Source organism: Hippopotamus amphibius, chromosome 11 (assembly GCF_030028045.1).
Source record: "Hippopotamus amphibius kiboko isolate mHipAmp2 chromosome 11, mHipAmp2.hap2, whole genome shotgun sequence".
Lineage (NCBI taxonomy): Eukaryota > Metazoa > Chordata > Mammalia > Artiodactyla > Hippopotamidae > Hippopotamus > Hippopotamus amphibius.
In genome coordinates, this window is record NC_080196.1 from 19,059,851 (window position 1) to 19,074,158 (window position 14,308).

A 14,308-nucleotide genomic window follows, 5' to 3' on the forward strand; every position below is an offset into this window, starting at 1 on the left:
TCTCTGATACTTAAAGGATTAGATGTAGTCCTGTGAGGCAAAACAGACTGATTAGCCCTGTGAAGCACTAAGACCTGAGATCGCGGTGCACTGTGTGTATCTGGGGTTACCATGTGTACTGGGTTAATGCGGTTTGCCATGGTCCGCTTTATGTGTGGAGATGGGGGAGACAGGACTTTATCATGGATAAATGACATCCCACAACATTATAACTGAGAAAGACGATATTCTCATTTGCCTCATTCGTCATCAAATCTTTTCCCTAAGCCTCTAACATGCAAAATCATTTTTTGCTATTTACCTACAGTCCTTCCTCTGAATCGCTTCAGAGTGTGCTTTTCAGTCAACACCCAAAGTCCAGAACATTCTCATGAGTTCCTCCACACAAAGGTTCTCTCCACCTTCTTACTGATGACTGATATTCCTTTAATAAGGGACAAAATATTTTAGTGTTTAATCGGAGACAAAGGATGGAGCTGGAGCCATTTAGAATGCCCGGTTCAAGGCGCAAGCGGAAAGCAGAGCAGCGGCAACTAAAAGCTCAGGAGGCAGGCCTCTCTGGTGGTGCAGAGGTTAAGAATCCGCCTGCCAATGCAAGGGACATGGTCTGGGAAGATCCCACATGCCGCGGAGCAACTAAGCCCCGTGTGCCACAACTACTCAGCCCGTGCGCTAGAGCCTATGAGCCACAACTACTGAAGCCCACGTGCCCTAGAGCCCAGGCTCCGCAACAAGAAAAGCCACTGCACTGAGAAGCCCTGCCCTGCAACAAAGAGTAGCTCCCACTTGCCACTAGAGAAAAAGCTCAGGAGGAAAGGGAAGAAATAGAAGGAGCAAAAGTGCAAAAGTGTCATGAAAAATTGCAAATTGTTCAGTTTAAAAAAAGAATATGCAGAGAGATCAAAAACATTGAACTGAATTGTTGAATCTAGGTAGAAGGTATACGTTTTCATGTACAGTTGAAATTTTTCAAAATAAAAAGTGCAATAAAAAGTGCATGAGAAATGTGTGGATAGGCCACATATGTATGTTTGAAAGATTTCCTTCAAAAATATTGGGAGGTATTCAAACACAATGTGAACATAAAATTACAACTGAAAAGTTTTGATTAAATGTTCATAGTCATACCTAATGGAATGCAGATCATACTGAGATATGGACTTACTGAACTGTTCCACTTGAATTTTTTTTTCCAGATACCCTAGCATTTATTTAACCTAAGAGAAAAAGTGTACAATGTCTTCATGCAATACATATTTGGTTCTTTAACAATTGTGACAAATAGCAGAAACAATTAAGGAACGCTCTACTTGATATCCATTCAAACGCCAACATTTTGGGTTTTGATAGTTAAAGAAATGTCTCAAACATTTTTTGCAATATTATAGTCATCAATAGTAGAGCCTGCCTTTGTGGGCATAGGAATGCAGTTTAGAAAAGGAAAAAAAAAAAAAGTCACAAAGGAACTGCTCGATTTCTTCAAACTCACTGAGCAAGGAAAGCAACACTGAACTCCACGTACTAATTTTGCGCAACTTGTATACAGTACCTTGACTTCGATCCAAGAGCAAAAGCTAAGACTCTCCTCTGTTTTTGGGGGGTAAGTGAATGGTAAACTTAGATGACTTTTCCCCCTGGATACTACCTGGGAGTAACCTTTTAAATTTTTTATCTGAAAGAAGGCCAGTTTGGCACTTTGATACGTATAACACCACTGTTGATATTTCTTGGATCACAGGAAGATTCTTATTTTTTTCATATAGTATAGGCTGGAGCTCCTACTATGCCAGTCTCAGAGTTCTTCAAGTTATTTTGTGTGTCAATTTATGTAATAATCTCATTCTTATTGGTCTCTAACATCATTAATCCCATCATCATTTCTATTCCTTGTCTACGTGGAAAATTAAACCCAGTTCACAGACACTTTCAAAAACACTTGTCTAATGTTTCCAAAATACTTGAATTAGATCTAAAATGCCAAGTTCACTCTCTGAAGAATCCACATGGAAGACAAAATAAAATGTTGTGTAATGTCTGTAAGTGAGTTTGTCATTAGGTCCTCCAATTAATAATCTTCCTTCTAGGAAATTACAAACATTTTCCTCTCCCTTAGATACCAGATGGAAAGCCTCCCTGATGATTGGCTATTGCCTGTCTTCACTGTAGGGCTGGTAGAACTTGGAGAGTTCCTATGTGTATGATCAGGCCACTCAAGATAGCTGTTCTCTTCCTCTCTGTACATCCTCTGCTCGACCAGCCCGTGCTTCACCTACACCCTACTCACAAGACTGACCTTCCGACAGACTTGCCCCGTCCCAGCTAGTGATTGTGCTTATCTTAGATCAGAATATCTCCACCTCCATGGCTTATCAAAGAGGCAGTGAGAGGCATGCCTCCTTGCTAGTTTCCCTGGTAACTGATAAGCCAACCCGAAGTCAATTCCCCCTAGTAACCTTCCTCTTCCCCCAGGAATGAAGACTACTGCCATGTCCTGCCCACCATCTGCCACACACAGTGGGGTGTCACTCCAGGACAGTGTAAGATCCCCCTATCCCTTAAACCATTGATGTCTCTGTCACTAACACTTGGCTGTTTCTCAAGGATGGGCGAGTACAGGGCTTGTAGGCCTGCAGGGTGCAGCCCAGCACCATGGATGCTAAAAATGAGGATCATGGCTGGGCTGGGCAGGGCTGGCCTGGTGGATGCGAGAGCCAGGGCTGCGGCAGGCTGGAGAGCTTCCCTTGGGGATTGTGAGAGCTATTCTTTCCCCTATCTGAATTTTTTAGTTGTCTTTTTGTTTGTTGTTGCCATGGGTTTTTCTTTTTCATTTACTTCTTTCTTTTATTTATTTATGTATCTATTTTGGCCACACCATGTAGCATGGCTGGCAGGATCTCAGTTTCCTGACCAGGCTCCCAGCAGTGAAAGTGCCAAGTCCTAACCACTGGGCTGCTAGGGAATTCCTGTTTGTTTACTCCTTATTTTGGACATTTCATACAAATAGGAGTGAGGGTGTAAATAAATGGGTATAGAACGGAAAAGAGTGGATATAATGAAACACCACCCACCCATCAGCTACTTTCAACAATTATCAACATTTTCCCCGGTCTTGGTCATGTATTCCTCACACTCTATTTTTTATTTTTCTGGAGTATTTTAAAGTAAATCTAGATAGACATCATATTATCTCATTTATAAGTGTTTTAGAGGATATCTCGAAAGATAACTTTTTTTTTAACCTGTCAACAGTGGCATCATCACACCCAACAGAATTTATAACGATTCCTTACACCATATAATATTTTGGAATAAAGTATTAAGAGTCTCCAATAATTCTTAATATAATTTTGGTTGACTTTTGTGATATTCTTAATTGGCCTTCTGAAAACTTAACTGATACCATATTGAGGAAATAAGTATTTATCTTCCTATACACCAAATGTTTGTAATCCCCCAAATTCATATGTTGAAACCTAACCCCCAATATGATGATATTTGGAGGTGGGGGCCTTTGGGAGGTGATTAAGTCATGAGGGTGGAGCCCTCATTAATGGAATTAGTGTCCTTATAAAAGACCCTAGGGGACTTCCCTGGCAGTCCAGTGGTTAAGACTCTGAGCTTCCACTGCAGGGGCCATGGGTTTGATCCCTGGTCAGGGAACTATGATCCTGCATGCTATGTGTTGTGACAAATAAATAAGGCCCTGGGGTTAATATCCAAAATATATAAACAGCTCATACAACTTAACATAAAAAAAAAATCCAATTAAAAAATGGACAGAAGACGTGAATACACATTTCTCCAAAGAAGACACAGATGGCCAACAGGCACATGAAAAGATGCTCAACCTCACTAAGCATCAGAGAAATGCAAATCAAAACCACAATGTGATGTCACCTCACACCTGTCAGAATGGCTACCATCAAAAAGATCAAAAATAACAAATGTTGGCAAGGATGTTGAGAAAAGGAAACCCTGAAACACTGTTGGTAGGAAAGTAAATTGGTGCAGCAACCGTGGAAAACAGTAGGGAGGTTCCTCAAAAAACTAAAAATAGAATTACCATATCACCCAGTAATTCCACTCTTTGGTATTTATCAAAAACAAACAAAAAAACAAACCAAAAACACTAATTCAAAAAGATACATGCACTACAATGTTAATAGCAGCATTATTTACAATTGCCAAGACATGGAAGCAACCTAAATGTCCAAGAACAGATGAATGAATGAAGAAGAAGTGGTATATATACACAATGGAATACTACTCAGCCATAAAAAAGAATGAAATGTTGCCATCTGCAACAACATGGATGAACTTGGAGGGCATTATACTAAGTAAAATAAGTCAGAGAAAGACAAATACTGTGTGATACCACTTATATGTGGAATTTAAAAAATAAACTAACTAGTGAATACAACAAAAAAGAAACAGACTCACAGATACAGAGAACAAACTAGTGGTTACCAGTGAGGAGATGAAAGGGGCGTGGGGCAAGATAGAGGTAAGGGATTAAGAGGTACAAACTACTATGTATAAAATAAATAAGCTACAAGGATATATAGTACCACACAGGGAATATAGCCAATATTTTATAACTATAAATGGAGTATAACCCTTAAAAACAGTGAATCACTATGTTGTAAACCTGACACTTACATAATATTGTACATCAACTACACATCATTTTTTTTTTAAAAAAGAGAGAGACCCTAGAGGGCTCCCTTGCTCCTTCTACCATGTGAGAAGACACATGAACCAGGCAGCAAGTCCTCACCAGATATAGAATCCGCCAGCAGATTGGGTTTATCGTGGGCTTCCCAGCCTCCAGAACTGTGAGAAATAAATTTCTACTGTTTATAAGCCACCCAGTCTATTGCATTTTGTTATAGCAGACTGAGGGATTAAGATCATACTTATGTAATGGCCTTTAAGAAACTGAAGTTTGACAGGAAAAACTATCTGTGATAAAAGATAAATAACAGCATTGGTGCCCAGAAAAAAATAAAGAATTAAAGGCAAATTTTAAGTAAAACCTCAAAAAACATTTGGCACGACAGTATTGCCAATAGTATGGGAAAATGAGTATTCTCAGCTTGTTAGTGGGAGTGTAAACTGGTTACTGTACCAGTCAGATGGCATGTTAAGAGGGTAACTGAAGGCAGATTAACGAAAAGATTATTTATAGGCAGGTAAGTGCTGAGGGAACCTATCAGGGTTGGCGAAGCACCCAAGGACAGGCAGCTGCTGGAAGTGGTCACCACCAGGTCCGAATGGGCAAGCGGGGGGAGCTTTGACTGAAGCATGGAGGGAGCAGTGGCCACTGGGGAAGAGCTGCCCAACAGGCTTCTGGAAAAGGAACGCAGCCACTGTCAAACAGGCCTGGAGCTCCTTCCTCCCGCCTTTCCATCTGGTGCTAGTGTTTCTTACGGGGAACCTGATTGGAAGTCGGTGGGCAAAGACACGGGCTGATACAGTTTTCATGGGGTCAACCTTCCGGGGTACCAGAGTGGAGAAAGGCAATGTATACCTAGAGGGCAAAGAGACTATCCAACACAGAAACAAGCTGACATTATCTATCAATTTTAAAAAAAACACTCTTGGATCTAGCCACTCAACTTCTAAGAATTCACCCTACAGAGAAACTCAAGTGTATACAAAGTTAGAAAGTAAAAAATAGGAGTATTTTATATTTGTTGAGAGCTTACCATGCACTAAAGCATCAAGCAAGACACTTTACATTTAATCCTCACGAGAACCCTATGAGTTTGGCACTATTTTTAACATTACCACTTTATACTTGAGGAAATTAAGGCTGGTGAAGCTAAGACATGGTCACAGAGTAAATAAGTGACAGCACTGGGATTTAAACCCAGTCAATCTGCCTCCATTGTCTGAGTTATAAGAAAACCCATAGCAGCATTGTTTGTAAAAACAGAAGACTTCATATAAACATAAATGAAGCTGATCAGGGGACAGGGTAAACAAAAAAGAATGGAGTAAATCTGTGTGTGCTGATAGGAGAAGGTCTCCAAGATACACAGTATATAGGACGGAAAAAGAAAGTTATACAACATTGTATAATCTTATGTATCCATTTGTACATAATAATGAAAGGTACACAAGAGACTCTGAGCACTGGTTATCTCTGGGGAGAAGGTCTGGTAATCAAGGAAGAATTTTTCAGTGTGTATCTTTTAGTCCTGTTTTAATATTTTAATATATGTATTATTTTTCATTAAATACATGCAATAAATAAAAGTCACACATGAACACATGCAAACATAGGTTAAGTGCCCAGAACAGAACAATAAGAGCTAACATGCATAGAGCACTATTCTAGCTGTTTTACATGTATTATCTTTGAATACTCAAAAGAATCCTATTAAGTGTGTTTTATTCTTACCCTCATTTTTTAAATGCAGGATCAAGGACACAAAGAGATTAAGTAATTTGCCCAAGGTCACCCAATGTAGCAGAGCTAGTATTTGAACACTGACAGTCTAGTTCTAGAGCCAGTACTCATAACTCCCTCTCAATAAATGATTATTGTGTTTCTGATAATTTGGCCAAAAGTATTATCAGCTTTTTCAACAGCTACACTGTAGAGGTAGCTTTTAACCCATTATCAATTCGTTTTAACCCATAATCAATCAAAACTTCTACATTTTTATCTGTTTCGTTTTATGAGTTGTTACCAAGCCTGGTTTTCTCCTTCCTATATTTATATAATTTTTTTTTAAACCTAAATACATCTGTTTACATTTTTTTCTAGATAAAATGTCAACCTGTTGATTTGGGACTGAGATTCTAGCTGTGAAGGTAGTTGGGAATCTTTAGCTAAGCCACTGTGTTAACTATCCCTCTTAGTTTGGGGTAATCTTTAAACCTTATAAGCACACTTTCTGTGCCAACAGGTAAATTACTGATGTTAAAGAGACAACCACAGGCCCAAAATGGCATCACTTGTGCTAAAGCCCATGATACCAAAGAAGTAATCTGTCTGGGCCCTCTGCATTCCCCTACTCCACCCCAGAGGAAGAAGAGGTAATCTGCATGATAAAGACACCTGTGTACCCTCCATCCCCCAAACCAAAGAAGTCCTGTTCCAAAGAACCCATTCTTTTCTTTTGCTAATGACTTTCTGCTCCACTGTCCTTTCTATAAAAGCCTTCTATTTTGTACCACTCCTCCAAGTGCACTTCTGCTTGCTAGATGGGATGCTGCTGGATTCATGAACTACTTAATACAGCTGATTAGATCTTCAAAATTTTTTGGTTGAATTTTATTTTTTAAACACTGAGAAAGTTGCCAAACAAGACAGTGATGGGTAGACCCTTTGTAAGATGCCACCCAGACAAGTTGACTCTGATACATTAACTCATCAACACTGTTTGGATGGTTCAAACTGCTGATTCATCTGTCACCATTTCTTCATCTTGCCCCCAAAGACAACAATGATAGGTCTTGCTCACCATTTTGCAGTAATTTCTGTTTTATTCAATCTGCCACCACAACTGTACCCCCCCCCCACACACACCCCCTTTTAAAAATAGACTGGATTGAAAGGATTTGTTTACAGACACATAATAGGACTTCTATCATTTCATTCTTACATAAGTCTTTGCAAACTATTTGTATAGTAGTATTTATTCGTGATTTTGCCAACAATTTAAATCTCAAATTTACTGAACTGAGTGGGGGTGGGGGTGGGGTCGGAGGGCCCTCCTGGGTACCAAAGCCTTTTCATGTTCCTTGTTTCTTGTTTGTAGGAACAAAGTCTTCAGCTAGACCTTCCCTGAGTTCCAAAGGGCAGATTCCAACAGTTACTATGTGAGGGAATGCAGAAATAAAGGAAAAGCAGTCAAGAAACAACAGTGCAGTGATAAAACAGAGTCCTAGTTCCTCCTCAAGGGACATACATAACAATCTGATACACGTCTTTGAGTTGTTCTACAGGAACTAAGGACCCCACCCAGAGGGAGGACTGTAACTACTTGCTGAGACCCCAGACTGGGTGGAACCAGAGGCTGATGATTGAGATTCCTGGAGTACCAACTTCTCACCTTACCACCAACCAATCAGAAGAAAGTCATACACCTTGTAGTCAGCATCCTAAATGTTGCTTTTAAAAACTCTTCCCTGAAAACCATCAAGGAGTTTGGGTCTTTTGACACAAGCCGCCTATTCTCCTTCCTTGGTCCTGCAATAAACCTTCCTCTGCTCCAAACTCTGATGTTTCCGTTTGTTTGGCCTCACTGTGCATCAGATACATGAACTTGGGTTTGACATTACCAGTCTCTGTATTGAGAATTAAATTTTTTCTTTTTATCAAAATTTGAGATTTTTTCCTCCAGTTTTGTTTCTCCTCATGTCCTATGATTTCTCAAAGAGTAATTACAATGACTCAGAGCACGTGTACTCTATTCCTACAGTATCCCAGGAATGCGTTCTGTCTAGTTCCAGACACTTAAATTCATTTAAACCATCTGCATTATTACCTGATGCTCTTACACACTCTTTTATTGATTTCCATTTTTTTTCTTTGTTAACATTTTGCAGATTACTAAACCTTGCTTTACAGAAAAGATGAACAAAAACAATTGGTTATTTTCCTTGCTTATTGTTATCTCTTAACATTTATGCTTACTCATCAACCCAGCTAAGAATACTGCTTTTCCTGTTTCTTTTTCAATTCAAATGTACTTTTTTTTGTAGAGATCTTATTTTTAAATTTTTATTTATTTTAAAAGTTTATTTTTAAAATTTATTTTATGTATGTATGTATGTATTTATTTATGTGGCTGCATTGGGTCTTCATTGCTCTACGCAGGCTTTCTCTAGTTACGGTGAGTGGGGGCTACTCTTTGTTGCACTGCACGGGCTTCTCATTGCAGTGGCATCTCTTGCTGCAGACCACAGGCTCTAGGTGCGTGGGCTTCAGCAGTGTGGCTCGCGGGCTTAGTTGCTCCGCTGCATGTGGGATCTTCCCAGACGAGGGCTCGAACCCATGTCCCCTCCATTGGCAGGTGGATTCTTAACCACTGTGCCACCAGGGAAATCCCCAAATGTACTTTTAAAAGCTCTTTCCCTCAGGATGGGGTGAGGGGAGTGGAGAAAGTCCTTTTCTCACCTCCAACCTTGTTCTGCTCCTAGAGGAGGTGCTACTGATCTGACTGGAGTCATAAATAGTGAACTGGGATGCTTCTGCCAGAGGGAGAGGTCATTAGAGTTGGCTTTTATCTCTAGCTTAGTTGGTGTCTTCAGTCATTTGCTCTTATTCTCTCCTCTATTTACATAAACCCTCAGGCATTCTCAGTTCCTGCTTAGAAGATTTCTGTCCTGAGACTCAACTGTGTCCTGCAGCTGAGTTTACCAGAAAGCCCTGCAGAGGCAGTTATAGGAACTCAAAAAAATGAAGGGGTACTTGGTGTAGTATCCTACAGGCTCCCTTGAGAACCCTGAAGCAAAGATGGCTGGGCTGAGGCAGGGTTTGATCAGTCTTGTGTCCTCAGCCCAGGGCCTGGTTCCTGAATGAGTACCTAAGCAGTCACTCAGAAGGGCCCTGTGCTTGGTTTACTGCTCTGCTGTCACCATCGTAAAATTACTCATAATTTTTAAAAAAGGGAATTCGCATTTTCATTTTGCATTGGGTCCCCCAAATACACGGCTGGTCCTGACCCAGCCTAATCACTACCTGCACTCAATTCTACCACGACTTCTAACAAAAACCTTCAGCTTCTTAAGGGGGAGGATATAACCTTCAGTTTTTTCTAGGTTTTACTTTTTCAAGCACTGTTCATGTAGGCTTGTGCTAATGTTGCATTCATTCTGAGGAATGTACTGTCTTTCATCTTTTGTATAAATCTTTTAAAATTTTGAGCTCCTAGGAAAACTCTGTACTCAAACCAGTTCTTCAGATGGCTCTCTTCTCTCTTTGTTCTGAGATTATTCACAATTTAGACTGGAGCTTGTGTTTCTAATTTTCTTAAACACTTTTGGAGTCTTAAATCATGGGATGTATTTGCTTCTTTTCATTGAATTGTTTTTCAGTTCATTATCCAAAAATCTGTTTCACATCTAACCTATAAATTCCCCAAAGAGAAAAAGATGCAGTGAGCAAATCAATGACATAAATAAGACATTATATAACTTCCCCTAATTCTCCTTTCATCTGAGGACACCTGCCTTAGCTCTTTTTATAAGCCTATTTAGTTGGACCTTGCTTGGTCACTTGTCCCTTTTCTTTCTCACTGATGTCGATGAAAAACTAATCAGTCTATCTAAGAAAAAATGGGAAATTTTATTCAAGCCAAATATGAGGATTATAACCCGGGAAGACCATCTCGGAAAGCTCTGAGAACTGTTCCAACCATTAGAAGTCAAGGCACAGTTATATAAGTTTTTTGAGACAGAGGGCTGTACATCAAATGACATTATTGACAGTTTACATAATCCAAATCTAAGTGTCATTGATGTGGGTCATGTGACCTCTTACAAGATCAAGAAGGAATGCTCTTTTTTTTTTTGGCTACGTTGGGTCTTTGTTGCTGCGCGCGCAGGCTTTCTCTAGATGCAGCGAGCAGGCGCAACTCTTCGTTGCGGAGCACGGGCTTCTTATTGAAGTGGCTTCTCATTGCAGAACATGGGCTCTAGGCTCCCGGGCTTCAGTAGTTGCAGTATGTGGGCTCAGTAGTTGTGGCTCACGGGCTTGGTTGCTCCGCAGCATGTGGGATCTTCCTGGACCAGGGATCAAACGCGTGCCCCCTGCATTGGCAGGTGGATTCTCAACCACTGCGCCATCAGGGAAGTCTCAGAATGCTATCTTTTAAGGAGTATCTTGTTGATGCTGGGAGAATGTTGCCCTTTATAGTCGAGCAGGTATTCCTGCTGATGGGGGAGGTTTGGGGATGCAAAATACAGATACACAATGCACAGTGAGGGGGAGAAAGGAGGCTACAGGGCAGAGATTTTTTGTTTAAATTTCTCATCTTGCAATAAAAATATGACTTTTATTTCACACAGGCAGGAAGAAAATGATTCTTTCACATACCCGTTTCAAAATGATTTATCAAGTCTCTTGCAAGAAAATAGCCTTGGAAGGGTAGAAAGTAACTTCATTATCTCTAACAGATTGCTTGTGATTTCTCTTCAGTTTAAGAATGTGTCAACTATTTAGAGCAAAGGTCACCAAAATATGGTTCGCAGGCCAATTTGGGCTTGTGGCCTATTTTTGTCCTGCCTGAGAGTTATGAATGGTTTTTATATTTTTTAAGGGTTGTAAAAACAAACAAACAGTATGCAATAGAGAAAGTCTAAAATATTTACTATCTGGCTCTTTACAGAAAAAAGTTTCCCAGCCCTTGGTTTCGAGAACAGTAACAATCTGCCTTCCCTCCCCACTGAGGTCATAATAGAAAAAAAAAAGACTCCAAGCTTTAGCAAAAAGAACTTGTGGTCTTCAGCCTTCCCTGGGTTCTTCATCCTGTACTTCCTTTCAGTTCTTTCTCACTCTGCACAGCAGTTATTGTGCTGAAGAGCATTCTCTTGAGCGCTACACTCTTTTAGACCTTTCTGAGGAAAGCAGTCCCAAGCAAAGTGTTTTCCATGTAAAACGTTTGTGGTTTGTGCCCTTTGCTAGAAGCCAACGCTGCTGCCCGGCCAGAAATCAAAGGTAGCCAGGGTAAACCCTCCTCCGGCCAGAAATCAAAGGTAGCCAGGGTAAACCCTCCTCCGAGAGCCAGTGGAACTCTTCCCAATGGGGATGCTCCTTACAGTGAATACTGGCAGACCCACCCAATGAAATGCTCTCTTAGTGAGGACAAAGGCTTATGTGAACTCAGGTTACCCATCCATTTCTCTGAGGCCTGTTGTTCATCTCGCTTGTACACGGGACCGGAGTGACTGCTCAGCTGCTGAGGTGGTCTCCTGTGCTACTTGTGGATCCTGAACCTCCACTGCAACGTGATCCCACCCCTTTCTGTGCCTCTTCCTTTCAATCTGTGTGAGCTTAATAAATGCACTTTCTGCTACAATCACCACCTGCGTCAGCTTCCCCTTATCTCACAGATGGAGTTGCTCCTACCACCCTGCGAAGCCTCTTTTGGTTTTCCTTGTGCCACAAGCGCAGAATGTCTCAGTGGCCTACCAAGGGGGATGAGGAAGTGCAGTTGCCCAGGTGCAGGCAATGAGGGGTGTGTTGTCTGTAGCTATTTAAAAACAAAACCATTCAGTTGGTCTGCTTTGAACTCTTGCCATACATTGGCAATGCTAAACAACGGCAGATAAAATACAATCTTTTGCTAGTCAGTTCTAAATAATCAAAGCACTTATTGCTGAGGTTTTATAATATATATATAAGCTTGACATGAGCATATTTTTATTACTCCTTCTTTACTAAACATTATATTCTAGCTGGAAGGTAGTTCAGAGAACTCCCAGCTGTAGAGTTGGCATCCACACACCCAACCTCAGTCACACACAGCTGGTTTAGAGAGTCCTGTTTCTAATGGAATCATCTAGTACAGGTCCTGTCTCTAGTCCCTGGGGTATTACAGTTTTGCTTTTAAACACTAGATTCAAAATAAATGACAGCACAGTGATTGTACAGGTGCAAAAAACAGAACTTGAGTTACTTCAATTCTGTCATTGTATATGTGACCACCTGGAACTTTCATGTGTTTAGAAAGTAAGATGGTGAATAGTGCCAACTGCAAAGTGTGGTATTTTTGCTTGATAAATACAAATTTCAGTTCATAATTGAAATATTTTACTGAATTTGAGTAAACTTTAAAATCAACATTTCTTTTTTAATTGTTTAAAACTGAAGAATGACTCAAGAACATATCCATATCAGCGGTACAATTCAGTATTCTTCCCTAAATTGTACCTTTTGCAGGCAATACAAAAGTACTAATGCATCACTTTCCCTTTTTTTGTAATATAATTTTATTTAAATATTTTTTACTCATATAAGTACAAAGTTCAATAAGAGAAAATTTTCACTTTCTGCATTTACTTTCTGGCCATTTAACTATTTGCTTCATTTCATGAAGGGAGGAGAGGGTAAATCAGGAATTTGGGATTAACAGATGTATACTACTATATGTAAAATAAACAACAAGGATCTACTGTGTAGCACAGGGGACTATATCCAATATCTTGTAATAACTTAAATGGGAAAAGAATCTGGAAAAGAATATGAAAAAGAATACCTGGGACTTCCCTGGTGGTCTAGTGGTTAATACTCTGTGCTTCCATGGCAGGGGGCACAGGTTCATCCCTGGTGGGGGAACTAAGGTCCTGCATGCCATGTGATGCAGCCAAAAAAAAAAAAAGAAGAATATCTGAATGACTTTGTTGTACACCTGAAACTAACACAACACTGTAAATCAACTATACTTTAAAAAAAAAAAAAAAAATCCACTCTAAATAACTGTGGTACATCCAAACAGAGGAATATTATTCAGCACTGAAGAGATGAGCTATCTGGCCAGGAGAAGATATGGAAGAAACTGAAATGCGTATTACTAAGTGAAAGAAGCCAATCTGAAAAGGCTACATATGGTATGATTCCAACTATATGACATCTGGAAGAGGCAAAACTCTGGAGAGTGTAAAAGGATCAGTGTTGCCAGGGGTTGTGGGGGAGAGAGGGATGAATAAGTGGAGCACAAGACTTTTAGGGCAGTGAAAACATTCTGTGTGATATTATTATGATGTCTACATAGCATGGTACATTTGTCCAAACCCACAGAATGTACCCCACCAAGAGTGAACGCTAAGTGACTATGGACTTTGGGCAATAAAGATGTGTCAATGTAGGTGCACGAACTGTAAGAAAAGTACTGCTCTGGTAGGGGATGTAGATCATGGGGGAGGCTATACATGTGTTGAGGCAGGGATATTACGGGAAATTTCTGTACTTTCAGCTCAGTTTTGTTATGAATCTAAAACTGCTCTAAAAAAAAGGAGTCTTATAAAAATAAAAAGAAGGTCCACTCTGGGTGTCTAGTAAGTTCAGTACTCCTCTGGCGACCCTCTTCTAGTCCACAAGGCTTTACCTCCCATGCTCTCCCGCCTTCCCAGATACCACACTTGCCCGACAGCCTCATCTGCCTCTCCCTCACTATCTACGACCTTTCCCTGTCTCCTTTCCAGCAGCATTTAAACAAGCTCAGTCCTTTTCCTACTTGGATCTTCGCTTCACTGCCAGATTTCTTTAGAGTTTTTGGTACTTGCGGGCTGCACAGGTTCACCTGCTACTACAGCCTCAACCCACTGCAGTGTGGCCGCTGCACCTACCAAG

General features: G+C 40.4%; 1 pseudogene; it reads right to left on the reverse strand.

Moving 5' to 3' along the window:
* Nucleotides 1-1,668: 1,668 nt before the first annotated feature.
* On the reverse strand, nucleotides 1,669-2,673 carry LOC130830806 (AP-3 complex subunit sigma-1-like; annotated as a pseudogene).
* Nucleotides 2,674-14,308: the final 11,635 nt, after the last annotated feature.